Source organism: Ailuropoda melanoleuca, chromosome 7, assembly GCF_002007445.2.
Source record: "Ailuropoda melanoleuca isolate Jingjing chromosome 7, ASM200744v2, whole genome shotgun sequence".
NCBI classification, from domain to species: Eukaryota; Metazoa; Chordata; class Mammalia; order Carnivora; family Ursidae; genus Ailuropoda; species Ailuropoda melanoleuca.
In genome coordinates this window covers 12,051,598-12,078,543 of record NC_048224.1, presented here as the reverse complement: position 1 = coordinate 12,078,543, position 26,946 = coordinate 12,051,598, and the positions used below count along the sequence as shown (strand labels likewise).

Sequence of the window (26,946 nt, the reverse complement as noted above, 5' to 3'; positions counted from 1 at the left end):
ATCTCTGGATTCTTCATTCCACTGAGCTGTCTATATGTCAGTACCAAATGATTTTGATTACTGTAGCTTTATAACAAATCTTGAAATCAGGAAGTGTTAGTCTTCAAACTCTGTTCTTTTTCAAAATTGTTTTGATTATTCTATTCTATGTCCTTTGTATTTCAGTAAGCATTTCAGAACCAGCCTGTCCATTTCTACCACCAAAAAAAGGCTACTAGGATTTTAACTAGGACTGTGTTGAAACTGTAGGTCAATTTAAGAAAGACTGTCAATATTGAGTCTTCAAACCCATGAACAAGGTTTATCTCTGCACTTACTTAGATTTGTAAAAATATCTCTCATCAATGTTTACAGCATATGGCCTTCACATCTCTTCGGATTTTGCTTAACTACGTAATAATTAATGCTATTGTAAATGACACTGTTTCCTTTTTAACTAAATTTCCAATTATTCTTTGCTACTACACAGAAATACAACTGATTTTATATCTTGATCTTATACAGTGCAATCTTCATACAGATGCTTCAAAGTTGTAGAGTTTTGTAGGTACCACCAAATTTTCTACATAATGTGCCCATCAATAAAGACAATTTTACTTCTTTCTTTCCAATACAGATGCCTTTTATTTCTTTTTCTTGTCTTACTGTACTAGGTAGAACATCCAGTAGAGTGTTCAAAAGAAATGCTGACCGAAGAAGATACACAAATGACCAATAAGCACATGAAAGGTGCTCAGGATCATTAGTCATAGCAGCATTATTCACAATAACCAAATGGTAAAACCCCAAATATCCATCCAAAAAATGAATGGATAAACATAATGTGACATATCATTACAATTACAGAATATTATTCAGTCATAAAAAGGAACTGAATTTGGTAAGTGCTGTAACATGGATGAACTCTGAAAACTTTATGCTAAGTGAAATAACTCAGAAAGACACAGAAGAACAAATATTATATGGTTCCTATATAAGGTACACTGAATAAATTCATAGAGACATAAAGTAAAGAAGAGGTACCAGGGGCTGGGAGGGGGAAGAATGGAAAGTTATTGTTTAATGGGTACAGAGTTTATGTTGGGGATGATGGAAAAGTTTTGGGTATAGCAGTGGCAATGGTTATACAACACAGCCAATGTATTTAATGCCACTGAAACATATACTTACAAATGGTTAAAATGATAAATGTTATGTATATTTGCTAGAGTAAAAAAGAAAAAAAAAGGAAATGTATCAATAAGCATCTCTCCATATTAACCTTCTGGGCTTCAGTTAAGTTACAGAGTAAGCTCCCAGAATCAGCTTTCCAGATCATAGTATATAAATCAATGTGTAACTACTATTATATGCTTCTTGCCTTTTCAAAAGAATATACCAATTTACCCTGGCAACAGTAATGTATCTATGGTTCAGTGGGAGTTACAACTGTATTTATGTTTATAGTGTTAGAGTAAAATTGGTATAGAGAGATTTTAATATACATTTAATATACATTTCTTTGATTAAAAAAAAAAAGGAGAGGCACCTGGCTGGCTCAGTCAGTAAAGCACGTGACTCTTGATCTCAGGGTCGTTAGTTCAAGCTCTATGCTGGGTGCAGACATTACTTAAATAAATCAATGAATTTTTTTTTTTTTTTTAAAGAGAGAAATGTTGAGAGCGGACATCCTCATTTTGTTCCTAATCTTACAGGGAAAGCATTCAGTCTTTTATCAATAAAAATGATGTTACTTGTAGGTTTTTCATAAATGCTCTTTATCAAGTTAAGAAAGTTCCTTTCTAATCCTTAGACTTTATCAGGAATAGATGTTAGACATTATCACACGCTTTTTCTGCACCTACTGACATGAAACATTTCTCTTTGTTTAACATAGTGAATTACAATGATTAAATTTCAAATTATTAATCAACACTGCATTCCTAAAATAAACCACACTTGGTCATGATATATTATCCCCTTTATATATTCTTGAATTCTATTTGCTAAAATTTTGCTTGAAAATTTATGTATGTTAATGAGAGATACTGGTCTGTAGTTTTCTTGTAATGTCTTTATCTGGTTTTGGTACCAAGATAATGATAGTCTCACAGAATGAGCTGGGAAGAACTTCCTCCTCTTCAAGTTTCTGGGGCAGTTTGTATAGAAGTGGTATTATTTCTTCCCTAAATGTTTGATAGAATTCACCTGCAAAATCATTTGGGTCTGGAGTTTTCTTTGTAGGTAGGTTTTTATAACTAAAAATTCAATTCCTTTAACACATATAGGCTATTCAGGTTACCTACTTTCTCCTGAATAAACTTTCATCATTTGTGTCCATTCAGGCTGCTATACCAGAATACCATAGATTGGAAGGCTTATAGACAACAGAAATTTATTTCTCACAGTTCTTGAGATTGGGAAGTCCAAGGTCAAGGCACTGGCAGATTCACTGTCTAGTGAGGGCTGGCTTCCTAGTTCCTAGAAGGCTGTCTTTCCACTGTAACTTCACATAATGGATCTCTCTGGGATCTCTTTTTTGAAAGGCACTAATTCCCCTCGTGAGGGTTTTACCCTCAGGACTGAAATACCTCCTAAAGCCTCACCTCCAAATACCATCACCCTGGGGATTAGGTTTCAACATCCGAAGGGGGGGAGGGGACAGTCAGTCTATAGGAGTGTCTTTCACGAAATTTGTCCATTTCACCTAAATTGTCATATTTATTGGCACAAAGCTGTTCATAATAGTTCCTTATTATACTTTTAATATCTGTAGAATATGTAGTGATGTCACCTCTCTCATTCCCAATATTATTAATTTGGGTCTCCTTTTTTCCTCACCAGTCTGGCTAGAAATGCATCAGGTTTTTTTTTAAGATTTTATTTATTTGAGAGAGAGAGAGAGAGAGAGAGAACATGAGCTGGGGCTGGGGGTGAGGAGCAGGAGAGGGAGAAGCAGACTCCCCAGTGGGCAGAGAGCCTGATGCAGGGCCTGATCCTGGGACCCTGAAGGCAGACGCTTAACCAACTGAGCCACCCAGGCACCCAGAAATTTATCAATTTTATTGATCTTCTCTAAGACAGCTTTTGGTTTCATTAATTTTTCTCTATTGCTTTTGTTTTATACTTCATTGATTTCTATTTTGATCTTCATTATTTCCTTCCCTCTGTTTACACAAAATTTAATTTGTTCTTCTTTTTCTAGTTTCTTAAGGTGGAAGCTGAGGTCACTGATTGGAGACCTTTCTTCTTCTCTATTGTAGGTATTTCATGTTATAAATCCCACAAGTAATGTTTTAGTGGCATCCAAAAATTTGTGTACATTTTCTTTTTATTCAGTTCAAACACTTTTTAATTTCCCTTTCTTAAAGTATTTTCTCTGACCAATGGACTATTTAAAAGTATGTTTTTTAGTTTCCAAATTTTGTACTCAGGAATTTTCTAAGAATCTCTGGTTATTAATTTCTAATTTAATTACACTGTTGTCAGAGAATATACTATGTAAAACTTGAATTCTTTTACATTTATTGAGACTCGTTTTATGGGTAAGAATATGGCCTACCTTGATAAATACACCATGTGTACTTCAGCACTTCAGCATGCGTATTCTGTTGTTGGACAGAGGCCTCTACAAATGTCAATCAAGTACGTTAATAGTGTTGTTCAAGTCTACTATATCCTTACTTTCTGTCCATTTGTTCTATTATTAAGAGAACAATATTAAAATCTCTGACTATAATTGCAGATTTGTCTATTTCTCCTTTTAATTCTTACCAGTTTTTGCTTCATATATTTTGAAGCTCCATTATTAAGGGCATAAACATGTAGAACTGCTACGTCCTTTCGATTAACTGACCCCTTTATCATTATGAAACGGCCTTCTCTATCTCCAATAAAAATTACTCAGTATTAACAAAAGCTTTTGAAAAACATTAAAATATTTATAAAACTAACAGGTATAGAGTCTAATAATTAAATTTCATTTTCCAACTACTGCTAAGATAATCTTTCAGAATCAATTTCATTTCACCCTACTGTTTAGAATGGCATACACTTTAATGAATAAATGCTGTTAATATCAATGAAATGTCAGTAACATCAATCTATAAAGCTAAATGTAGTTTACACAATTCTCTCACTGTAACAAAAAGATTTGTTTAAGGCTTCAAAAATATACGTGTGTTCCTTAGTGTTCCAAACCATGGAGAATGAATGGTGAATGTCATTTAAACCACAAAGAGAGTACAGTATTATCAAAGTTATTTGCTACATTTAAGCAATTTAAAATAGGGCCTTGGTGAATCCACTGAGAAAGCATTATCAACATGAGCTACACTGGCTGGGTCATGAAATTACAAAATTGAAAAAAGTCATTTCAGACAAAATCAGCTCCTTTTTCAGAACACAAAGAAGTGTAATTCTCTACCTGCCACTGAAAAGTTTTGTAAAGAAGGAGGGTTGTAAAGAAAGGTTGCAAACACAAATGCCTAAAGGGGTCAAGCAGGGTGTAAGAGTCGTGGGAACTAGAGAACAGAGGCAGCCACTACTAGTCAGATCATCCGATTGTTGCCAAATGGACTTGGCAAAACCAGAATTTCTTTTTTGCCTTCTTGAAAGAAGCCAGAAATCAGGATATTTATGTAAATCTCCATGTTCTAAAATATCAGCAACTAATTCAGAATTCTTGTAAACAATACTAAGTTCAAACAAAACACATTAAGCAGGGTATAGTCACTGTAAAGTTTAAAAGTCTAGAAAAGAACAATTTCTAAATTCCATTAAAAAAATTTTTTTTTAATTTTATTTATTTATTTGACAGAGATAGAGACAGCCAGCGAGAGAGGGAACACAAGCAGGGGGAGTGGGAGAGGAAGAAGCAGGCTCACAGCGGAGGAGCCTGATGTGGGGCTCGATCCCACAACACCGGGATCACGCCCTGAGCCGAAGGCAGACGCTTAACTGCTGTGCCACCCAGGCGCCCCTAAAAAAAATTTTTTTTGAGAGGCACCTGGGTGACTCAGATGGTTAAGCATCTGCCTTCATGATCTCCAGGGCCTGGAACGGAGCCCCACGTCTGGCTCCCAGCTCAGTGGGGAGTTTGCTTCTCCCTCTCCCTCTGCCTCTACTGCTTGTGCTCTCTCTCAAATGAATAAATAAAATCTTTAAAAAAAACTTTTTGACGTGGTTAAATACCTAACTTCACCATTAATAATATATGAGCCAATAAAACTGTATACCAAATTGGCAATATAATCACATAAAAGGGAATGAAAAATAGAACTAATGCAGATAATTTAAACAATTTAACATAAAGACCTGAAAAAGAAATCCTGACCTTAGACATAGTGGTATGGCTGCAGCAATTCAAACATTATTCTGTACGTACTCTATATCTGAACGATTGTCGGAAGCCAGAATTCTTACTGTGAGAAAAGATAGAGATAAATACAGGATGGGAGAGGGCAACTAAGAGTATGTGTACTGACACAGAATTAGAGGAATCAGTATGAACTCACGATTTTAATACGTATGTACTAAATGTAATGTGGTACCGTGAACTGGAATATAGAACAAAAAAAGCACATTAACGTAAAAACTAGTGAGATTAAAATAAAATTTGGATTTTAGTTAAAAGCAATATAACAATGTTGTCTTAGTTTTGACAAATGTACTTTGGTAATGAAAGATGTTAACTATAGAGGAATACAGGAATTCTCTGTACTATCTTTTCAACTTTTCAGTAAACCTAAAATAATTCAATAACAAAAATTTTTAGGAGTGCCTGGGTGGCTCAGTCAGTTGAGCGTCTGCCTTCAGCTCGGGTCATGATCTTGGGGTCCTGGGATCTAGGGCCCTACATCGGGCTCCCTCCTCAGTGGGGAGTCTGCTTCTCTTCTCCCTCTCCCTCTGTGATCTCTCTCGTTCTCACTCTCTCAATAAATTAATTAAAAATAAATAAATAAATTTTAAATATGTGCGTCAACATTATTTATACTAAACAAAAAATGGAAATAGCCCAAATGTCCACCAACAGATGAGGGGATAAATAAAATGTAGTACATCCATACAATGGACTATCTTCAGCAGTAAAGAGGAATTAAGTACTTGATACATGCTAAACATGGATAAATCCTGAGAACATTACACTAAGTAGAAGAAGTCAGTCACAAAATACCACATATAGTATGGTTCCATTTATACAAAATGTCCAAAATAGGCAATCTATAAAAAGAGAAAGTCGATTTGTAGCTGCCTAGATTGGGGGCATGGGGTTTCTTTTTGGGGTGATAAAATTGATTGTGGTAATGGCTGAGCAATCTGTGACTACACTAAAAACCAATGAATTATATGCTTTAAATAGGTGAATTGTGTAATATGTGAATTATTTATCAATAAAGCTGTTAAAAGTGTATGTGTGTATGTCTCCTATCTACTGAAAAGGAAACCCAAAAACAGTGTCACCCCACCAGCAACAAACATACTCAGCACCTAAATCTTTGTTTCTGAAAACCATTCCTCATCAAAGGATACTAGACCTTGGAGAAATGACCAATTCCAAGGCTGGGCAAGAAAGCACAAGATAGGGGAGCCTGAGTGGCTCTGTCTGTTAAGTGTCAAACTCGATTTCGGCCAGGCCAGGTCTTGATATCACGGTTTTGAGTTCAAGCCCCATGCTGGGCTCCATGCTGGGTGTGCAGCCAACTTAAAAAAAAAAAAAAGGGCACGAGATATACCTAGAACACCTTAAGAAGGAAAAAAACATTACTCAAAGACTAATGGGGTCCTATCAAAAGGACACAGGATCTAGCTTGAAGAGTCTCCCACTGACCAGAATGGGAATAATTTTAGCATCAAAATGAATGACAATAATAGATTATAACACATTTTTTTTAAGCCTTGAGTCTACACTGATATTATAAAATAAATGAATGAGGGGGAGGGAAAGAAGTTTCTTCACAACAGAATGCCAACTAATAAACATAGAATGAATGATCAAAAACCATTTTACAATCATCACAGTATTCAGTTTCAAGCAAGAATTACCAGCAGATGTTAAAATCTCTGGGCAGAAGGCTGTTGAATACAGGATATTTATACAGTCTCAAGGCCTTTTCCCAGACATACTAATAATTACAAAAGAATAAAATGTATCAGGATGTGTGGGTGGCTCAGTTGGTTAAGAATCCAACTCTTGATTTCAACTCAGATAATGACCTCGGTGTTGGATCAGCCCTGTCAGAGCCTGCTTAAGATTTTATCTCTGCTCTTCCACACCCTCTCTAAGAAAAAAAAGAAGAAAATGTATCACCAGAGAAAGCTGGTGGTCACCACTTTAACCAAATAATCAAAATTAACATCATTAATGATCAAACTGATATTACATGCCTTCTGATGTGAATAGACATTTCTACAAAGACGACATCCAAATGGCCAACAGACACATGAAAAAGTGTTCAACATCACTTGGCATCAGGGAACTACAAATCAAAACCACAACGAGATACTACCTCACACCAGTCAGAATGGCTAAAATTAACAAGTCAGGAAACGACAGATGTTGGTAAGGACATGAAGAAAGGGGAACCCTCCTACACTGTTGGTGGGAATGCAAGCTGGTGCAGCCACTCTGGAAAACTATATGGAGGCTCCTCAAAAAGTTGAAAATAGAGCTGCCCTACAATCCAGCAATTGCACGACTGGGTATTTACTCCAAAGATACAAATTTAGTGATCCAAAGGGGCACCTGCACCCCAATGTCTATAGCAACAATGTCCACAATACCCAAGCTATGGAAAGAGCCCAGATGTCCACTGACAGATGAATGGATAAAGGAGATGGGGTGTGTATATATACACAATGGAATATTACGCAGCCATCAAAACATGAGATCTTGCCATTTGCAGCAACATGGTTGGATTGGAACTAGAAGGTATTATGCTAAGTGAAATAAGTCAATCAGAAAAAGACAATTATCATATAATCTAATATGTAGAATTTAAGAAACAAGGCAGAGGATCATAGGGGAAGAGAGGAAAAAAAAACAAGATGAAACCAGAGCGGGAAACAAACTGTAAGAGACTCTTAGGGAAAAAAATGAGGGTTGCTGGAGGGGAGGAGGATGGGGGAATGGGATAACTGGGTGATGGACACTGGGGATGGTATGGGTTGTAATGAGCACTGGGTATTATATAAGACTTATGAATCTCAGACCTGTACCCCTGAAACAAATACATTATATGTTAATTAACTGAATTTCAATGTAAAAAAATACAAAAAGAAAAAATGCTCTACAGAATAAAATTTAGAACAGTAACCTCTATGTATTACAGAAAGGTTAACTTACTGAATAGTTCTTTTCTCATCTTTCTCATATACTAACGTCTTATATAATCCTATAAAATCCAACCTTTGTTTTGTTTCATTAGCCAATCTTCAAGCTGATATCACCCATAGGTAATTATAATAGCTCTAAATGTTTTCTAATCTTGCAGATAAACCTCCTCTTCACCACCACCCCCCCCCTTTCTTTTTTAAAGACTTTCCAGCCTCATTCATCTAAGCTTATCAAGTTTCAGTGGGGGGGGAGGGCAGGGGTGGGAGCTGAGATCTTTTTTAGAACTGCTCAAAACACAGTTTATTTAAGGAGAATGGGCATCTTTACAATATTAAGTTCCCTACTCAGGAGCATGGTATGACTCTCCATTTTATTCAGGTCTTTTTTTAAAAAAGCTTTTAAGCAAAGTATAATCTTTTTCATTCAGGTCTTGTGTAGATTATTCATAAGTATTTTAGAGTTTTGTGGCTAATAAGAATGAGCTCTTATGTTTGCTAATCAATCACTGCTGGTTTATTAATAACCTATTGCCGAGCCTCAGACATTGTTCTAAATGCTGGGAATTAAAGCAATGAAAACACCAAATGCCCTGTCTTTATGGAACTTACATCATAGTTGGGAAATAATCAGTAAACAAGTATAAACTTATAAATAAACAACTTCAGAAAATGTAAGTACTATGAAGAAAAATAAAGCAAAACAGAGGGAAAGAAAGTGATAACAGAGGGCTTATTTTTACAGTGCAATCAGGAAAGACCTCTTTGCAAAAGTTAAGGCATACATATACATATGGCCAAGAGTATGGAAAGAAAAGAGATTAAATGGTCTTCTTAGTGGAAGTGGAAGAGCAAAATGAGGAGGTAATGCTGGGGGCACAAGTGATATTTGTGGCCATAAATTTAAAGTGAGACCAGTCAGCACTCTTGTTTGTTTTCTCCAATCACACTCAGCTGCTCAGGTTCAAGGAAGTGGAGCTGGCAAAGTAATGAATTAATCAGAATTGAAGTTCTGCCTCAGTTATAGGTTGTTGTTTTTTTTTTTAAAGATTTTATTTATTTTGGGTGCCTGGGTGGCTCAGGTCATGAACTCGAGGTCCTGGGATCGAGCCCTGCATCGGGCTTCCCACTCAGTGAGGAGTATGCTTCTCCCTACCCTTCTGCCCCTTTCCTCACTTGTGTTCTCTCCCTCTTTCTCTAATAAATAAATAAAATCTTGAAGAAAGAGAGCACATGAGCGGGGAAAGGAGCAAAGGGAGAGGGAGAGAGAGAGAATCCCAAGCAGACTGCAGACTCCACACTGAGCATGGAACCGACAAAAGGCCAGATCCCACAACCCTAAGATCATGACCTGAGCTGAAATCAAGAGTCTGGAGCTTAACCGACTGAGCCACCCAGGCACCCCTTACTTCAATTATACTGAAGGAAGAGAGAAATGAGGGAATTGGTAACTTGATCCCACAAAATGGTACAGAACACTTGTAAGCATTAAAATTTTTATTCACTGAACCAATGTAACTGGGTAAAGAAAGAAATTACTATACGTGGGGGATGACAGTGAAAAAGCGATGTGGCTAATGGCCTGGATCTCAATGGAATCTGAAGAATATCAGAATAGGGTACCAGAGTATATAAGCTGGCAAAAGAGGAGATGAAAATCAGTAGATGCTTAAAATACTTTCAGTGACAGATTATGGTCATAAAGTCTAGGGTAATGGTTTCCCACACTAACTACATAATGGAACCAGCTGGAACACTTTAAAAAATACCTATTAAACCAATAAAGTAAGAATTTGAGGGTGGCATAGTACCATAAATATTTTTAAGCTGCTCAGGTAACTGCAATGTACAGCCAGAATTGAGAACCAATAGTCTTGGGTGTGATCACGGAAGTAGGAAGCTGAAGCAGACAGGAAAAGAAACAAGCTCTGGAGTTCAGAAATTCTAATGAAGTTTTCTTCTATTATTCCCAATATAAATAAAAGCATGAGCTATGTTCAAAGTATCTTACATGCATTAACTCATTTCACACTCATAACAACCCAATAAGGTAGAACTAGTATTATTCTGTTTTTAATGATGAGGAAGAATGGAAGAGAATAGAATTGTACTTAATTAGGAGTCCTAGGTCATTGGGGCACCTGGGTGGCTCAGTCAGTGGGCATCTGACTTCAGCTCAGGTCGTGATCTTGGAGTCCTGGGATCTAGCCCCATATCGGGCTCCCCATCCCTCTCCCTCTGCCCCTCCGCCTGCTCGTGCTCTTTCTCAAATAAATTAAATCTTTAAAAAAAAAAAAAAAAGAGGGGCGCCTGAGGTGGCGCAGTCATTAAGCGTCTGCCTTCAGCTCAGGGCGTGATCCCAGCACTCTGGGATCGAGCCCCACATCAGGCCTCTCCGCTAGGAGCCTGCTTCTTCCTCTCCCACTCCGCTTGTGTTCCCTCTCTCGCTGGCTGTCTCTGTCAAATAAATAAATAAAATCTTAAAAAAAAAAAAAAGAGTCCTAGGTTATACATGACACAGTATAATACTATTTGAAGATAAACTGTGGTGAGTTATAAAGATGCATTTATAAGCCCTAAGGCAACTACTTAAAAAAAAAAGACATATAGATAACAAGACAATATAGAGATAAATAGAATACTAAAATATATTCAATCCAAAAAGAACAAGGGCGCCTGGGTGGTTCAGCTGGTTAAGAGTCTGCCTTCAGCTCAGGTCATGATTGGGATCCAGCCCCATGTCACACTCTCTGCTCAGCTAGAAGCCTGCTTCTGCCTGCCACTCCACCTTCTTAAGCTCTCTGTCAAATAAATAAATAAAATCTTTAAAAAAAAAAAAAAAGAACAGATAGGACAAATTAAAAACAGCAAGGAAAAATAAAATAAAATAAATAGCAATGTAATAGATTCAAACCCAACCTTATCAATAATTTCACTAAATTTAAGTCACTATCATGACAAATGAAAAATATGTCCCTATAAAAACTGGTATACAAATACTCATAGCACCACTACTTAAAATAGTCAAAATGCAGAAACAACCCAACTTGATTCCATCAAGTCAGATTCAATAAACAAAATGTGGTTTTCCATGCACTAGATTATCAGCCATAAAAGGAATGAAGTACTACTAATATACGCTCTAACATGGATCAACCTAGAAAGCACACAGCTATTAATGATACTACATCAGTAATTATCAGGGAAATGTAAATCAAAACCACAATAGGTATTACCTTATACCTGTTAGAATGGCAATTATCAAAAAGAATAAGTGTTGGGCAAGAATGTGGGAAAAAAGAACACTTGTCCACTATCAATGGGAATATAAATTGGTGCAATATGGAGGTTCCCCAAAATAGAAACACCATGTTATTCCACTTCTGGATATTTATCCAAAGAAAACAAAAACATTAATTCACAAGATATATTCACCCCTATGTTCACTGCAGCATTACTTACAATAGTCAAGATATGGAAACAACTTAAGTGTCCACAGATGGATGAATGGCTAAAGATGTGTGTGTGCACACACATACACACTCACACGCACTGGAATATTACTCAGCCATAAAAAGAAGGAAATCCTGCATTTGTGACAACATGGATGGACCTTGAGGATATTATGCTAAGTGAAATAAGACAGAGAAAGACAGACACTATATGATTTTAGTTCTGGGCGGAATCTAAAAAACAAAACAAAGAAACAAAACAAAACTCAGAGATATGGAGAAAAGATCAGTCGTTAGTAGAAGGGAAAGGGATTCACGGTGAGTGAAATGGGTCAAGAGTGTCAATTGCATGGTAACATGATAACTAGACTACACTTTGGGGGTTTTTTGTGCATTTTTTTAAAGATTTTATTCATTTATTTGAGAGAGAGCATGAGCTAGAAAGCACAAGCAGAGGGGAGCAGCAGAGGGAGAGGGAGAAGTGGCTCCCAACTGAGCAGGGAGCCCGATATGGGGCTTAATCCCAGGACCCTGCGATCAGGACCAGAGCCAAAGGCAGCCACCCAACAGACTGAGCCACCCAAGTGCCCCTAGACTACGCTTTGTAATGTATACAAAAATCGAATTACTATGCTATACACCTGAAACTAATATGTTTTATATCAATTTTGCCTCAATTTTTTAAAAAAGTCACATACTGCACAATTTCATCTATAGGAAATATCCAGAATAGGCAAAACCATAGAAAAAGCAAGTAGACTAGTGGTTGCCAGGGCCTGGGGGGTGGGGGGGATATGGGGAGTGACTGCTTAAAGGGAAAGTAGTTTCCTTTTGGGGTGATGAAAATATTCTGGAACTATATAGTGGCTGACGATTGTGTAACACTGTGAATGTACTAAATGCCACTGAATTGGGCATTTTTAAATTGTTAAAATGGTGAGTTTTTTACACTTTTTTTTAATTGAAGTATAGTTAACACACAACATTACATTATTTTCAGGTGTACAACACAGTGATTCCACAAGTCTACACATTATGTTATGATCACCACATACCTATTATCTGTCACCATACAATGCTATTACAATACCACTGACTATATTCCCTATGCTGTGTACCTTTCACCCCATGACTTATACATTCCATAATTGGTAGCCTGTATCTTTCATTCCCCCTCATCTATTTTGCCCATCCCCCACCCAGTTAAAATGGTAAATTTTATGTGGATTTTGCCACAATTTAAAAAAAAGGAATGAATTTCTTATACAACAGGAATGAACCTCAAAAACCTTATCGTAAATGAAAGCTAGCTGCAAAAGATTACATACTGTATGATTTCATTTTATGAAATATCCAGAATAGGCAAATCTTTAGGGACAGAAAATAGATTAGAGGTTGCCTAGGGCTGCGGGGGACAAGTAGAGGGTAAGACAGTGACTGCAATGGACACAAGGTTTCTTTCTGTGGTGATGAAAATGCACTAAATGAGATTACACTGATGGTTGGAAAATTCTGTAAATAGTACTAAGAACCACTGAATTGTACCCTTTTAATGGGTGAATTTTATGATGTATAAGTTAGAACTCAATAAAACTGATTTTTTAAATTTTAAGTGGTCTAAAGACTCTTCTACTAAAAGAACTTACTAGACTAGATAAAAGAAATAAAATAAGACTCGACTCTAAGCTATCTCTAGGAAACACGTTTTAAATAGAGACATAAATGTGTTAAAAGTTAAAGGATGACTGACCTCTGACAAAGGAGCAAAGGCAATTCCATGGAGAAAGTAGTCTTTCAACCAATAGTGGTAGAAAATTGTATCTCCATTTGCAAAAAAAAAAAAAAAAAAATTAAGACTGAGATCTTACACCTTCTACAAAAAGTAATTTAAAATGGATCATAGACCTAAATATAAAATTCAACACTATAAACTTCCAGAAGAAAATGTAAGAGAAAATACGTGTGATCTTGGGTTTGGTGATGAGTTTTTAGATACAAAAACCATAATCCATGAAGTAAAAAATAAGGTAGACTCTATTAAAAACTTCTATTGTATGAAAGACACTTTGAAAAGAATGAAATGACAAGCTACAGAGTGTGAAAAAATATTTGCAAAACACATACCTGATAAAGGACAGGTATACTAAATATACAGAAAACGAAACAGTAAGAAAACAACCCAATAAACAAAAGGAAATAGAGAAAAGATTTGAACATATACCTTAACAAAGACAACAATCTACACATGACAAATATGTATATGGAAAAATGCTCAGTGTCATTAGAGAAATGCAAATTGAAAGGAGACACCAATACACATCTATTAGAACGGCTAAAAATTTTTTAAAAAAGAAAACCTGGGGCACTTGGGTGGCCCAGTTGTTAGCCTTCGGCTAAGGTGGTGATCCCAGGGTCCTGGGATTGAGCCCCGCATCGGGCTCCCTGCTCAGCGGGAAGCCTGCTTCTCCCTCTCCCACTCCCCCTGCTTGTGTTCCCTCTCCCGCTGCCATTCTCTCTGTCAAATAAATAAATAAAATCTTAAAAAAAGAAAGAAAGAAAGAAAGAAAGAAAGAAAGAAAGAAAGAAAGAAAGAAAGAGAAAGAAAACCTGATAATACCAAAAACTGATGAGGATACAGAACAGGAAATTCATTGCTGATGGGTATGCAAAGTGGAACAGCCACTTGAGAAGACAGTGTAACAGTTCTTACAAAGCTACAGGTAATCTTACTATATGATCCAGCGATCATGCTCCTAGGTATTTATCCAAATTCATTTGAAAACTTTTGTCTATGCAAAACCTACATACAATGTTTATAGCAGCTGTATTCATAATCACCAAAAACTGGAGGCAAGGAAGATGTCATTCAATAGGTGAATGGATAAACAGACTGTGATACATTCATACAATGGATGATTCAGTGATAAAAAGCAGTGAGCTATTAAGCCGTAAAAAACCATGAAGGAACCTTAAATGCACATTGCAAAACGAAAGGTGCTACTATGAAAAGACTAACTGCTATATGATTTCATCTATATAACATTTCAGAAAAAGCAAAACTACAGAAACAGTAAAAAGAGATCAGCAGTTTCCAAAGCTTTAAAGTAAGGCAAAGGGATTTTAGAGTTGGAGTACAGGGGATTTTTATGGAGGTAAAACTGATTCAATACGACACTATAATGGTGGATACATGACATTATTCATTTGTCAAAATTCATAAAACTTTTAAAGCATAGAAAGTGAGCTTTAATGTAGGCAAAAATTTTAAAAACCATTGAGGGGGTCAGGGGATCCCCCCGAAGCAATGTGGAGTAGGTCAAGAGAACATAACTCCATTACAAATGTATAAAACAAACTCACTGAAGGGAGTTGGAGGAAAAAGATGCTGACCAAAGTAACTTTAGAAATGAGTGGAGTCTTTAAAACTAAAGGCAAAAGGAATTGCCAACAGGCACTCTAGTTGATAAAATTGTTTCCCACAGGAGTATGCGTTAACAATTCCAATACTGCTATATATGTGTACTGGAAATGAACAATTACATTAGTAGATGATGGACAGTGGAGCCAGGTTTCTCACTGTCAAAGCAGGAATCTACAGAAAAGTAAGGGGAGGAAACTATGATAATCCATTAGTAATGGATTAGAGACTCAGTATAAACTCGTATTTAGCTTAATATAAATACGGATGGTGACATATAGACTTATCAATATATGTATAGAATGGGTTAATATACACAAGTATATTTCCTGCTCAATGAGCTGAGAAGGCCTAGAAGCAATGACACCCCAATAGCAATCAGCACACCTACCACCCCAAGATCTTGGTTTACAACACTATTCTCCAATCAAAAGAACCGATATATCTTGAAGAAATGGCTGAGTCTAGGACTGGAACAGAAAATACACAAAACGAGCCTGGAGCATTTTTTAGTGCCAGAAAGTAAGTGCTCAAAAAATAAACACCGAGAGTATAAACCTACACTGCGAGTTTTATGTCAAAGGAGCACAGGAGCCAACTGAAAGAGCTCCCAATAGCCAAAAACAATAACTGTAACAATTTGAGCAAATAAAGTAGTACTGGATTATAACCGAAAGTATAAAATAAATATCCGTAAGTCCATTCTGATATAAATCAATGACATGAATAAATTAATACATTAAGGAAAACAGGCAAATCTCCCACGCAAAACAATTTCAAATAACTTATGCAGATACTCTGCTCTCAAGGAATGTTACTCCCTAATCCTTAGGTGTAAAATGAGCATAGTGACTTCCTTCCAAGGAGCACGCAATGGAAAGGAAGAAGAGGGGACTAACTTTACAGTAGAGAAACGTAACAAGCACAACTTTGACCAGGTAATCAAGATCAACATCAAAATCATAAATCATGTTGATAGTAGGCATCCTTAACATGTGATGAAAATGGCAATTTACCTCTGCGATCGATCTTCCTCACAAAAACTCATAACCCTTCTCTAATACTAAGAAAAACATCAGAAAAATTTCACTAGAGGAACATCCTAAAAAATGCCAGACCAGTACTCCTCTAAACTGCCATGGTCATGAACAACAAGGAATGTCTAAGAAACTGTTACACACAAAAGTAGCCTAAGGACACATGACAACTCAATGTAATGGTGTGTCTAGATAAGATCCTGGAACAGAAAAAGTACATTAGGTAAAAACTAACGAAATCTGAATAAACTATAGACCTCGATTAATAATAATGTATTAACATTAGTTCATTAATTGTAACAAATGTACCATAGTAATCAATAAGATGTTAGTAATAGGAGAAACTGGGTCCAGGGTATAGAGAACTCTCTGTACTACCTTCTCAACTTTTCTGTAAATATAAAACTGTTCTAAAAAATAAAGTCTAGGGGCACCTGGGTGGCTCAGTCGGTTAAGTATCTGTCTTCAGCTCAGGTCATGATCTCAGGGTCCTGGGATTGAGCGTCACATCAGGCAGGATCCCGGCTCAGTGGGGAGTCTGCTTTTCCCTCTGCCTCTGCTCCAACCCCTTGCCCCTTCAAATCACTATTTTTGTATCCTTTGAATAAACACCCAGTAGTACAATTGCCGGGTCATAAGGCAGTCCTATTTTTAACTTTCTGAGGAAGATCCATACTGTTTTCCAGAGTGACTGCATGAGCTCTCTCTCTCTCAAATAAATAAAAAATCTTAAATAAATAAATAAAGTCCACTTTCTAAAAAAGTGCAAGTATCCAAAAACATTTAACATTTTAAAAAGCATGAGTGGTCATATTTTTTTTAAAGATTTATTTATTTGAGAGGCAGAGAGAGGGAGAGAGCACAAACGGGAGGGGGAGAGGGAGAGAAAAATCTCAAGCAGACTCCACACAGAGCGTGAAGCCTGATGCAGGGCTCGACCTCATGACCCTGAGATAACAACCTGAACCAAAACCAAGAGTTGGTCGCTTAACTGACTGTGCCACCCAGGCATCCCGAGTGGCCATATTAACAATAGGCAAAGGAGGACTTCAGAACAGAGATAAAGAGAAACATCTCATGATAAAATTCATTCATCCGGCCTAACAATCCTAAAAGTTTATACATCCAACAAGAGCCTCAAAGCATATGGAGCACAAACCGATAAGAGTCGGGGTTTTCTGGTGCGGTTTTGTTGTTTTTTTTTTTAATATTTTAAGTTTTTACTTAAATCTTAGTTACTTAACATATAGTGTAATATTAGTTACAGGAGTAGAATTTAGTGATTCATTACTTACAAATAACACCCAGTGCTCATCATAGCAAGTCCCCTCCTTAATACTTATTACCTATTTAGCCCATCCTTCTGCCCATCTCCCCTTCAGTTTGTCTCCTACAGTTCAGAGTCTCTTATGTTTTGCCTCTTCCTCTCTTTTTTTTCCTTTCCTATGTTTTGCCTCTTCCTCTCCTTTTTTCCTTTCCTATGTTCATCTATTTTGTTTCTTAAATCCCACATGAGTGAAATCACATGGTATGTCTTTCTCTGACTTATTTCGCTTATCATAATACACTCTAGCTCCATCCATTTCATTGCAAATGGCAAGATTTCATTCTTTTTGATGGCTGAGTAATATTCCATTATATATATATATATATATCTCTGTGTGTGTGTGTATATATATATATTTACATATACACATACACACACACCACCTCTTCTTTATCCATTCATCAATGAATGGACATTTGGGCTCTTTCCATAATGCGGCTATTGTTGATAATGCTGCTATAAACATCAAGGTGCATATGCCCCTTCAAATCACTATTTTTGTATCATTTGAATAAACACCAAGTAGTGCAATTGCCGGGCATTATAAGGAAGTTCTATTTTTAACTTTCTGAGGAACCTCCATACTGTTTTCCAGAGTGGCTGCACATTTTGCATTCCCACCAACAGGGTAAGAGGGGTCCTCTTTCTCTGCATCCTCACTGACATCTGTTGTTTCCTGTGTTAAATTTTAGCCATTCTGACAGATGCGAGGTAGTATTTGATCGTAGTTTTGATTTGTATTTCCCTGATGATGGGTCATGTTGAGCATCTTTTCATATGCAAACTGACAAAACTGAAAGGAGAAATAAACAGATCCACAATTTAAAGAAAATCCAACACTCCTCACTTAGTAATTCACAGAACAAGTACACAGAAAATCAGTAAGATACATAAAATTTGAAGAACACTATCAACTTGATATAACTGTTATTTATAGAATACTCCACCTAACAACAGCAAAATACACATTCTTTTCAAGTGCACATAGAACATTCACCTAGATAAACAAGATGCTGGCCCATAAATAAAGCTGGGATAAATTTAAAAGAATATAAATCATACACAACATGTTCTCTGACCACAATGGAATTAAATTTGGAATCAGTAATAGAAAGACATCTTATAAAATTCCTCAAGTATTTAGAAATTAAACAACCCTCTTCCAAATAATCCATCAGAAAAAAATCGCAAGAGAAATTAGAAAATATTCTGAGCTGAAAGTAAGGAAATTAATTTGTGAAATGCAGCTAACGTAATGTTTAGAAGAGAATTTATAGCTTTAAGCACTTACATTAGAAAAGAGGAAAGTTTTTAACTCAATGATATAAGGGTTCACCTAAAGAAGCTACAAAAAAAAAGGCAAATTAAACCAAGAGTAAGTACACAAAAATATAAAAAGAGCAGAAATCAATAAAATTGAAAATGGACAATAGCAATAGAACCCAATCTCTCTCTCTCTCTTTTTTTTAAAGATTTTATTTATTTATTTGACAAAGATAGAGACAGCGAGTGAGAGAGGGAACACAAGCAGGGGGAGTGGGAGAGGAAGAAGCAGGCTCATAGCGGAGGAGCCTGATGTGGGGCTCGATCCCATAACACCGGGATCACGCCCTGAGCCAAAGGCAGGCGCCCCCCAATATCTCTTAATCAAGAAAAAAGCAAGAGGTGAAATTACCAATATGAGGAATGAAAGAAGGTATATTGGTAAATAACAAGGGAATATTATAAACACTTTCACAACAATAATTCCAACAACTTATTTGAAATGGACAAAATTTTTAAAAGACACAAGTTACCAAAACTGACACAAAAAGAAACAGAAAATCTAAACAGCCCTATATCTAAGGATTGCCAGCAACCACCGAAAACAGGAAGAGGCAAGGAAGGAAACTTTACTAGGGCCTTCGGAGGGAGCAAGTCCCTGCCAACACCTTGATTTCAGACCTCTAGTTTCCAGAACTGAGATTAATTAATTTCTGTTGTTTTAGACTACATGGTTTGTGGTAATTTGTCACGGCAGTGCTGAGGAAACTGCTACACATGTAAAGAATATGTTGGAGGTAGTGGAGTAAAAAAATGTATTACATTTAATGACTTACTGTTGCTCTTATTGTGGGGCTACTAGAAAATTTTTAATTACACTATATTTTTAGTGAATAGCATTAATCTAGCCTCAAGAAAAAAGGCATGCTGATTAGAAATGAAGAAGCAAAAATGGCTTTCTCTGAGGACATGATTGTGTATGAAGAAAATCCTAAGGAATCTACATAAAAACTCTTATAAGTAAGCAGTGAATTTAGTAAGATAACAGAATACAAAACAGCATATACAAGAGAATCAATTGTATTTTTTACACTATCAACAAAAATTAAAATACAGTATCACTGACAACAGAAAGCCTCAAAAAACATGCAATACTTAGGGATAAAATGAACACAATATATACAAGACATACAAAAGAAAAATTACAAAAATGCTACCAAGAAAAACTAAAGGGACCTAAATAAATGGAGAAATAAACCACATTAAAGTATCAGAAGACTCGATATTAGTAAGATGTCAATTTTCATCAGGCTTTTTGTAAAAACTGACAAGCATTGTTTATAGTTTATATGAAAATGCGAAAAATCTAAAATAACCCAAGCAACGTTGAAAAAAGACAATGTTGAAGGACATACACTACCTGATTGCAAGGTTTGCTATATAGAAATAGTAATAAACACAAAATAGTACTGGTGTAAGAATATAGACCAATGGAACAGAAAAAGAGAGACCAGAAACAGACCCACACTTACAAAAAATAAAAAGGAGCCAGATCGCATATAACCTCCAAATTGGTAAGGGGAAGAGATATGAAGGAAGGAAGGAAAGTAAGAAAAGAAATTCTACAGAATAAAATAACTAAGTGGTCTGATAGTAACTGATCTCCGAGCTAGACAGTGTGATCAGGAAAGCTGGCTCAGAAAAACTAACGTGTGAATGGAACAGTATATGCAAAAGCTCTAAGAAAAAGAATGTGAAAGCTGGCTGGTGTGACAGGTGCATACTGGACAAGGAGAAGGACAGAGACAAGGCTTTTGAGCCAAATAAAAATGTTTGAATCACAGAATAGTTCTCAATTCTATTCATTTTTTCCCATCCCTACCACTGCTGTTCTCAAGTCTCCCTTGGATGCCTTCAAGACCTTCTGATGAACCCGCAGCCTCACTCAAGCCGCGTTCCCACATCCATCTTTCGCAACTGAGCCAAAGATATTTAACAGCCTAAAATCATTATATGGTTTCCTGTTCCCCACAATGTTTGGTCTTAATTTCTTATTTGGCTTTTAAGACCCTTCATGACATCGCCCCTGCTTTCCCCTCCAGCTTAGACCCTACTTCCCTCCAGAACCACCTGCGCACCTACACTACATTACCTGCATTGTAATGAAATCCACCATTTTCATTACTTTGTACCTTTTCATATCATTCTTTTGAGTTTTAAATCAAATGTCTCCTTCTATGTAAATTCACCACCTCCAATCTACACTAAAAACAGTTAGGGACCTCCCTCTGCTCCTATAGAGAAGTTTACTCTATTCTACATTTGTCATGTTGTAGCTGTGGTGCATATATATAAGACTGTTTATCCTACTAGACTTTAATATTCAGACTGTAGGTTACTCATCTTTTTATCCCTAACTGATTGCACAGTACCTATTTAATACATTCTTTTTTCTATAATTAAAAAGAGACTAATAACATCTATGCTTTTAGGATCTAAGCGTCCCTAAATCAAGATACATATGAACTGTATATACACAATAAAAAACAAGGTTCAAGGAATCCTTTAAAATAATTCAAAGCCTTTTAAAATCCTATAAAATTACTCTTCTATAAGTCAGAAGATTATATAAATCTAGATTTGTAAATATTAGGTCTGGTTGAAATACAGTATACTGAGAAACATTTATGCCCCACAATATTAGTTTAAGAATTAAGAATTCCTGGGGCGCCTGGGTGGCACAGCGGTTAAGCATCTGCCTTCGGCTCAGGGCGTGATCCCGGTGTTATGGGATCGAGCCCCCACATCAGGCTCCTCCGCTATGAGCCTGCTTCTTCCTCTCCCACTCCCCCTGCTTGTGTTCCCTCTCTCGCTGGCTGTCTCTATCTCTGTCAAATAAATAAATAAAATCTTTAAAAAAAAAAAAAGAATTAAGAATTCCTATAAGAATATTACTTACTGTATTTTAAAAGTAAAATTAGTAAATATAGAAACATGTAGCAAATCAGTAACAGGGAGAATTACGAATTTATGTTTTGATACCTACTCAATGAATTCAAGTCATACAGGCATATCTACAGTTTTTCATCTTTCTTTAATTCTGTTCTCAATTAAATACTATATTATAGGGGCCCTAATAACCCACTGCTAACAAAACCACTTAAAGAATGTTTACTTTTTCAAAAATTTAAAAAGTAATTTGGCTTCGACCATCATATTACCAAAATGATTTCATTATCACATTATTTTAAGAGTAATAAAGTGAAATACTAAAATGTTAAAAGACAGAAAAAAATAGTTAAATCCACTGTGAAACAGTAAAACTTTGGACTATTACAAAACCATAAAATAACAGTAATATGCATCACCAAGGAAAACATGTTATGTTTAAAAAAACAATTATATGGGACGCCTAGATGGCTCAGTCAGTTAAGCAGCAGGCTCTGGATTTCAGCTCAGGGCACGATCTCCGGGTGGTGAGACCAAGCCCCAAGACCATGGAGTCTGCAGGGATTCTGCTTGAGATTCTCTCCATCTCCCTCTGCCCTCCACCACCCACACGCCCTCTCTCTAAAATAAATCTTTTTTTTAAAAACACAGTTATATATGGGACACCTGGGTGGCTCAGTCGGTTGAGCGTCTCCCTTTGGCCCAGGCCATGATCTCAGGGTCCTGGGATCCAGCCCCAAGGCGCCCCCAGCTCAGCGAAGAGTCTGCTTCTCCCTCCCGCCCTGCCCCTCCCCCCCACGCACATGCCCGCTCCCTATCACAAATAAATAAATAATCTTAAAAAAAGACAATTATATGAATATTAACCACAGAATTATATACAAGTATGGATAGGATTAGTATATTATACTAATACGTTATACAAGTAGAATACAGAAAAATGTAAGATAGATGAGAATTAAATTTTTTCCTTTTGAATTTCCTTTAATCATGTTGTACTCTTTTCCAGTAAAGTTTTCAAGTAGCACATTAAGCTCTATCACAGTTACTTATATGTATTATGTACTGACGTAAGTAGAAAAATATTTTAAGTTTATAAGCTACCTAATTTCTTCCCCCAAAATACTGTTTTAAATTTCAAATAATAAACCTATCTGATTTTGGAATTTCCTACAATCTGATGCTAAACTACACCTTTACACCAGCTGTACCATGTACAACTTTCCCCAACTTTTACCCCTTACAAAGCAATCTCCAATCCCAACAAGGCATTCCACTCACTACAGGTCTAACAAATTGACAATCTGAAAGAGGAGATAAAACTCGTGGCACCAGCTGACAGAAGATAAAATTTTAATTCGTGTATTAGGAAAGCTTTTTTGCCGTTACTATCTAAGTTTCAGCAAGCATATTATATTGGAAATTGAAATTCTAACAGAAATTCCCTTCTGCAAATCAGAAAGACCAAATGAGACAACTTGCCTCTGACTCAGCAGTTTTCTTTTTCTTTACAACCTGTACTTAAGTTGCAAGGATAAGACTAACGTTCAAACTAAGCAGCAAAGCCAATACAAAATCAGTAATTGTCTTGGCAGGAAAATCCAAAGAAAATATGAGATGTTTTGGTCCTAACTGGAAGATATATAAAGAGCAAAGGTGCCTTTATGTATCTTTATCATGAAAAATCTCTTGTGTATAGCTACAAATTAGCGTTTACTGAAGATACTTAACATGTTTCTTTATAGAGAACACCTCAACCAAATAACCTTCCAAGTCTGGCACCACGAATTGTCACAGCCTACACATCACTGCAGCTCCTTGTAATTTAAAACATTTGCGTTTTAAGAACAGTCTCCACACACCAGCTCTACTGCCAATTTCTTCAGCTGAAAACTCAAGTTTATACTACAAAATACTATGTTTACTTTCAACGACAGGATGCACTCATTTACAAATTATACAAGAGTAAATTACTCCAATATACAACTTCAACATTTCTAGCATCACTGCTTTTCTATTATCCAAATTAACAAGACTGAAACAGTAGTGCACTAAGTGAGGTACTATGGATGGCCAAAGTCAACTAGCACGTTACCGGTTCACTAAAACCAGTAATATAAAAGATCAACTATTCTGCAAAATGGCCACACGAGATAACCAATGCAGTGTAAAGTGTGGACTGAGTTTGCCATTTCGAGTCAAAGCAAGTCAAAGCAAGTCTATACGACGCAGATCACCCTCATGAATAGAAATCTAAATTCATTTCTGAGTCCCCAATCTCAAAGCAAGACAACAGTTTACCAACTTTTTAACAGTAATGCAAAGAACAGGGCAGAAAATAAAAAGGGGCTTTTTAAGGGTTATAACTGAGCAAGAACTGACATTTAACGCTCATAAAGTTTTCCTTTTGATACCGATTTTGCTAGTATGTGCACACAGAACATCATAAACTATGCTCTTCATTTCGGATAGCTTAATACACACGCTCACCCAAATCAAGAATTCATTAAAAACTTGTCGCCTTAGCGCTAATACGCTTCCCTGTCTCACTATACCCTTCACCTTCTAAACCGGAAGACCGGAAGGGAACACCTACTCCTACCGTAAATCGCGGTCTAGGGAAAAGGACTTAACACGAGTTTGCACACCACCAAGCAGTCTCAGTAAATCAAATTCCCAAGTAACAATGCTTGACAATCTCTCCTAGGCAAAAAACACACAGTCAGCTGAGGGTTCGTTCGTAACTGAAGATGACACTTACCCTCATATTTGCACAAGGAACTTCGGTAACTGGCCTAAATTTTTCCGTGTGAAACAAACACAAAAAGGGATGGGACGGCGGTACTCTTTAAAAACTGGGTCATTCCGTATTTGTTCTGACGCGACGGAAGGGAAAAAGTCCATGAAGCAGCAAAAGAAAAAAAGACAGGACAGCATCCTCAGTGCAGAAAAGTTACAGCTCTCTACCCAAGTCAGCACTAGGGACTCATTAGTTGGTTTTATTTGTGCTTCGTCACTCGGAATTTAATGGAACCAGCCTTCCGAAAAGTCATCTCCCACAAGGAAGCCCTGAGGATCAGCTACGATAAGGCAGAGGAGGACACGTCCTCAATTCACCTGCGACACCTGCCCGGGCCCCCGGGCCCCTGGGCCCCCAGGTCTCCCCTCGCGGTCTCTGGACCCTTCTCTCCAGACCCCAGCCGTCGCTCTCCACCCACTCTAACCCAATCCCCGCCCCCTCCCCGCCCAACCCCCTCCCAGACAGCCGTCGCGCAGGAGGTCCCCGGGCCCCAGACCCCTCGCGCGTCCTGGCAAGTGGCTCTCAGCAGCCGGGGCGGGCAGCGCGGGGAGGCCAGTCCTGGCGCGGCCTCTCCCCCATCATTACTCCCCGCAGGCTCCGGGGACTCCCCGCCCCCGGAAACCGCGGAGAAGCTAGGCCGGGAACGCCAGCCCCAGCCACTTTCCGCCTCCTTGGCGACCCCCCGCAAGCGGGCCAGCGGAACTCAGCCTTCCGAGTGGCTACCTGCCCGGCGCCCTCGCAGCCCGGGAGCGCGGGCCGGCGGCGGCGCAGGGTTCCTCCGCGAAAGGCCCTCCACCGCAGACTCACCTGCTGCCTGCTCCACCTTCAGTGCCACCCAGACACAGCCCCTTCCTCGGGCATGAAAGCGCCGGCTTCGCGGCCTGCGCGTCCTCAACACAGCCGGGCGGGGGACTTGCTCTCGCGGCCGCCGCCGCCGCCACGGTCCGATCTGCGCCTGCGCCGCCTCACGGGCTCTGTCTCGAGGGGCGCCGCATGCAGCGATAACGGGCGGGAGCGCGAGCCCGCGCGGGCGCCGGCGCTCTCTCGAATCCGGCCGTGCGGGCGGCGGGTCGCCTAGGAGCTGCCCGCTGCACTACCGCTCCGACAGCTGACGGCCATGTTTCTGTTCCCTTTTCTTTTTTTTCTCCCCCTCCTTCCGCCCCTTTCCACAGAACAGCACTTTCCTTTTCCCCCTCCCTCTCCCTTTCCTACTGCGGGGGCGGGTGGAAAAGGACGTGGGGGAGGGGTGGGGAAGGGAGGCGCGGGGGCGGGGCAGAGTTAGAGCCCCGCCCCCGGGGAGGGCCGAGCCCGCGCGGCCACTTCCCCTCCCCCCACCTCCCGCGGCGACCCCCGCAGGGCTCGAGGTCCCAGCGCTATCCGGTTGGAGCCCCTCCTCCTCGTCCGCCCCGCGGGTCCCCAGCCGAAACCGAGCTGGGAGGAAAGAACCCTGAGCGCTGCTTTGCACCCCTTCTTGCGGGGCTCAGACTCTCTCTGTGGTGTAGGTTTATTGCCTTGGCCTCAGGCAGGTGGCGGCTGCTCCTCTCGGCTTTATCAAAGACGGGGAAAGTGACGCTGAGTCTCTCAAAGTCATTGAGGAGAATGCCGGGCGGGATGCACGTCTTTGGAAGAGAAGTTTCATTCCGACGGTGGGAGTTGGAATTTCCACGCGTGACTGGCGGGGTGGGGGGGAGCTTTGAGGCTGGAGGGAGACCCGCCGTCTGGAGCTTCCCGAAGTCCTTTCCCCGCTGCAGCGCCCCAAGAGAGTCCTTGGCCGTGCTCCGTGTCGCTGCCTCGGCCGGGATGTCGGGATGGGGACTCCGAATGTAGAAATCGCTTGTTAATCAGTCCTCTCCTGCTTCCTAAGTGCAGGCTCCTTGTCTGCGCGGGTGCATGCAAAGTTTTTTCGCCTTCATGCAAATTTTGCAAAATATTTTTGACAAACGTTTGGAAGTTGTTAGAGTGAGGAAGAATAACAACTAGTTATTCAGTAAGAAACAAGTAGTTTGAAACAGGACGTTTTTTACCTCCTGGCAAGAAATAAAAATAAATGGCGAATGAGTTCACAGATACCATGGCAGGTCAAAATTAGAACGGGTAATATTTGTGTATCTCTGATGAGTAGTCAAATCTTTAATGATCATTTTCCTGAGAACTACTGTCTTGATTCAATCTGCACTTCTGCCGAAAAGTTTAAGATTAGACATCAGTCCTGAGCTCTCTGTTGTTGGTTACTTCTGAAGTTTATTGCATATAGAGATAGTTTGAATTTTGTAGCCAATGGCAGAAACTATTTTCCTCATTACTTTAGCAGTCAGAATTGATTCTGTAGAAATGCACAATAATAGAAATAAGGCTTATTTAGGAATATTTTGGAGTCAGTTTGAGCGCAG

General features: G+C 38.4%; 1 protein-coding gene across 5 annotated transcripts in view; it reads right to left on the bottom strand.

Moving 5' to 3' along the window:
- DENND4C (DENN domain containing 4C) overlaps positions 1-25,779 on the bottom strand; it is a 132,070-nt gene extending 106,291 nt beyond the window's left edge. For 2 of the 5 annotated variants that reach the window (XM_019798957.2, XM_002918523.4), the window contains exon 1: positions 25,364-25,779. The gene's annotated coding sequence lies outside the window, so the exon portion shown is untranslated. Of the gene's footprint in view, positions 1-3,541; positions 3,608-24,517; positions 24,633-25,363 lie in introns of all 5 variants that reach the window. The other 3 variants (XM_034663966.1, XM_034663965.1, XM_034663967.1) reach the window with 3 other exon arrangements.
- Positions 25,780-26,946: the final 1,167 nt, after the last annotated feature.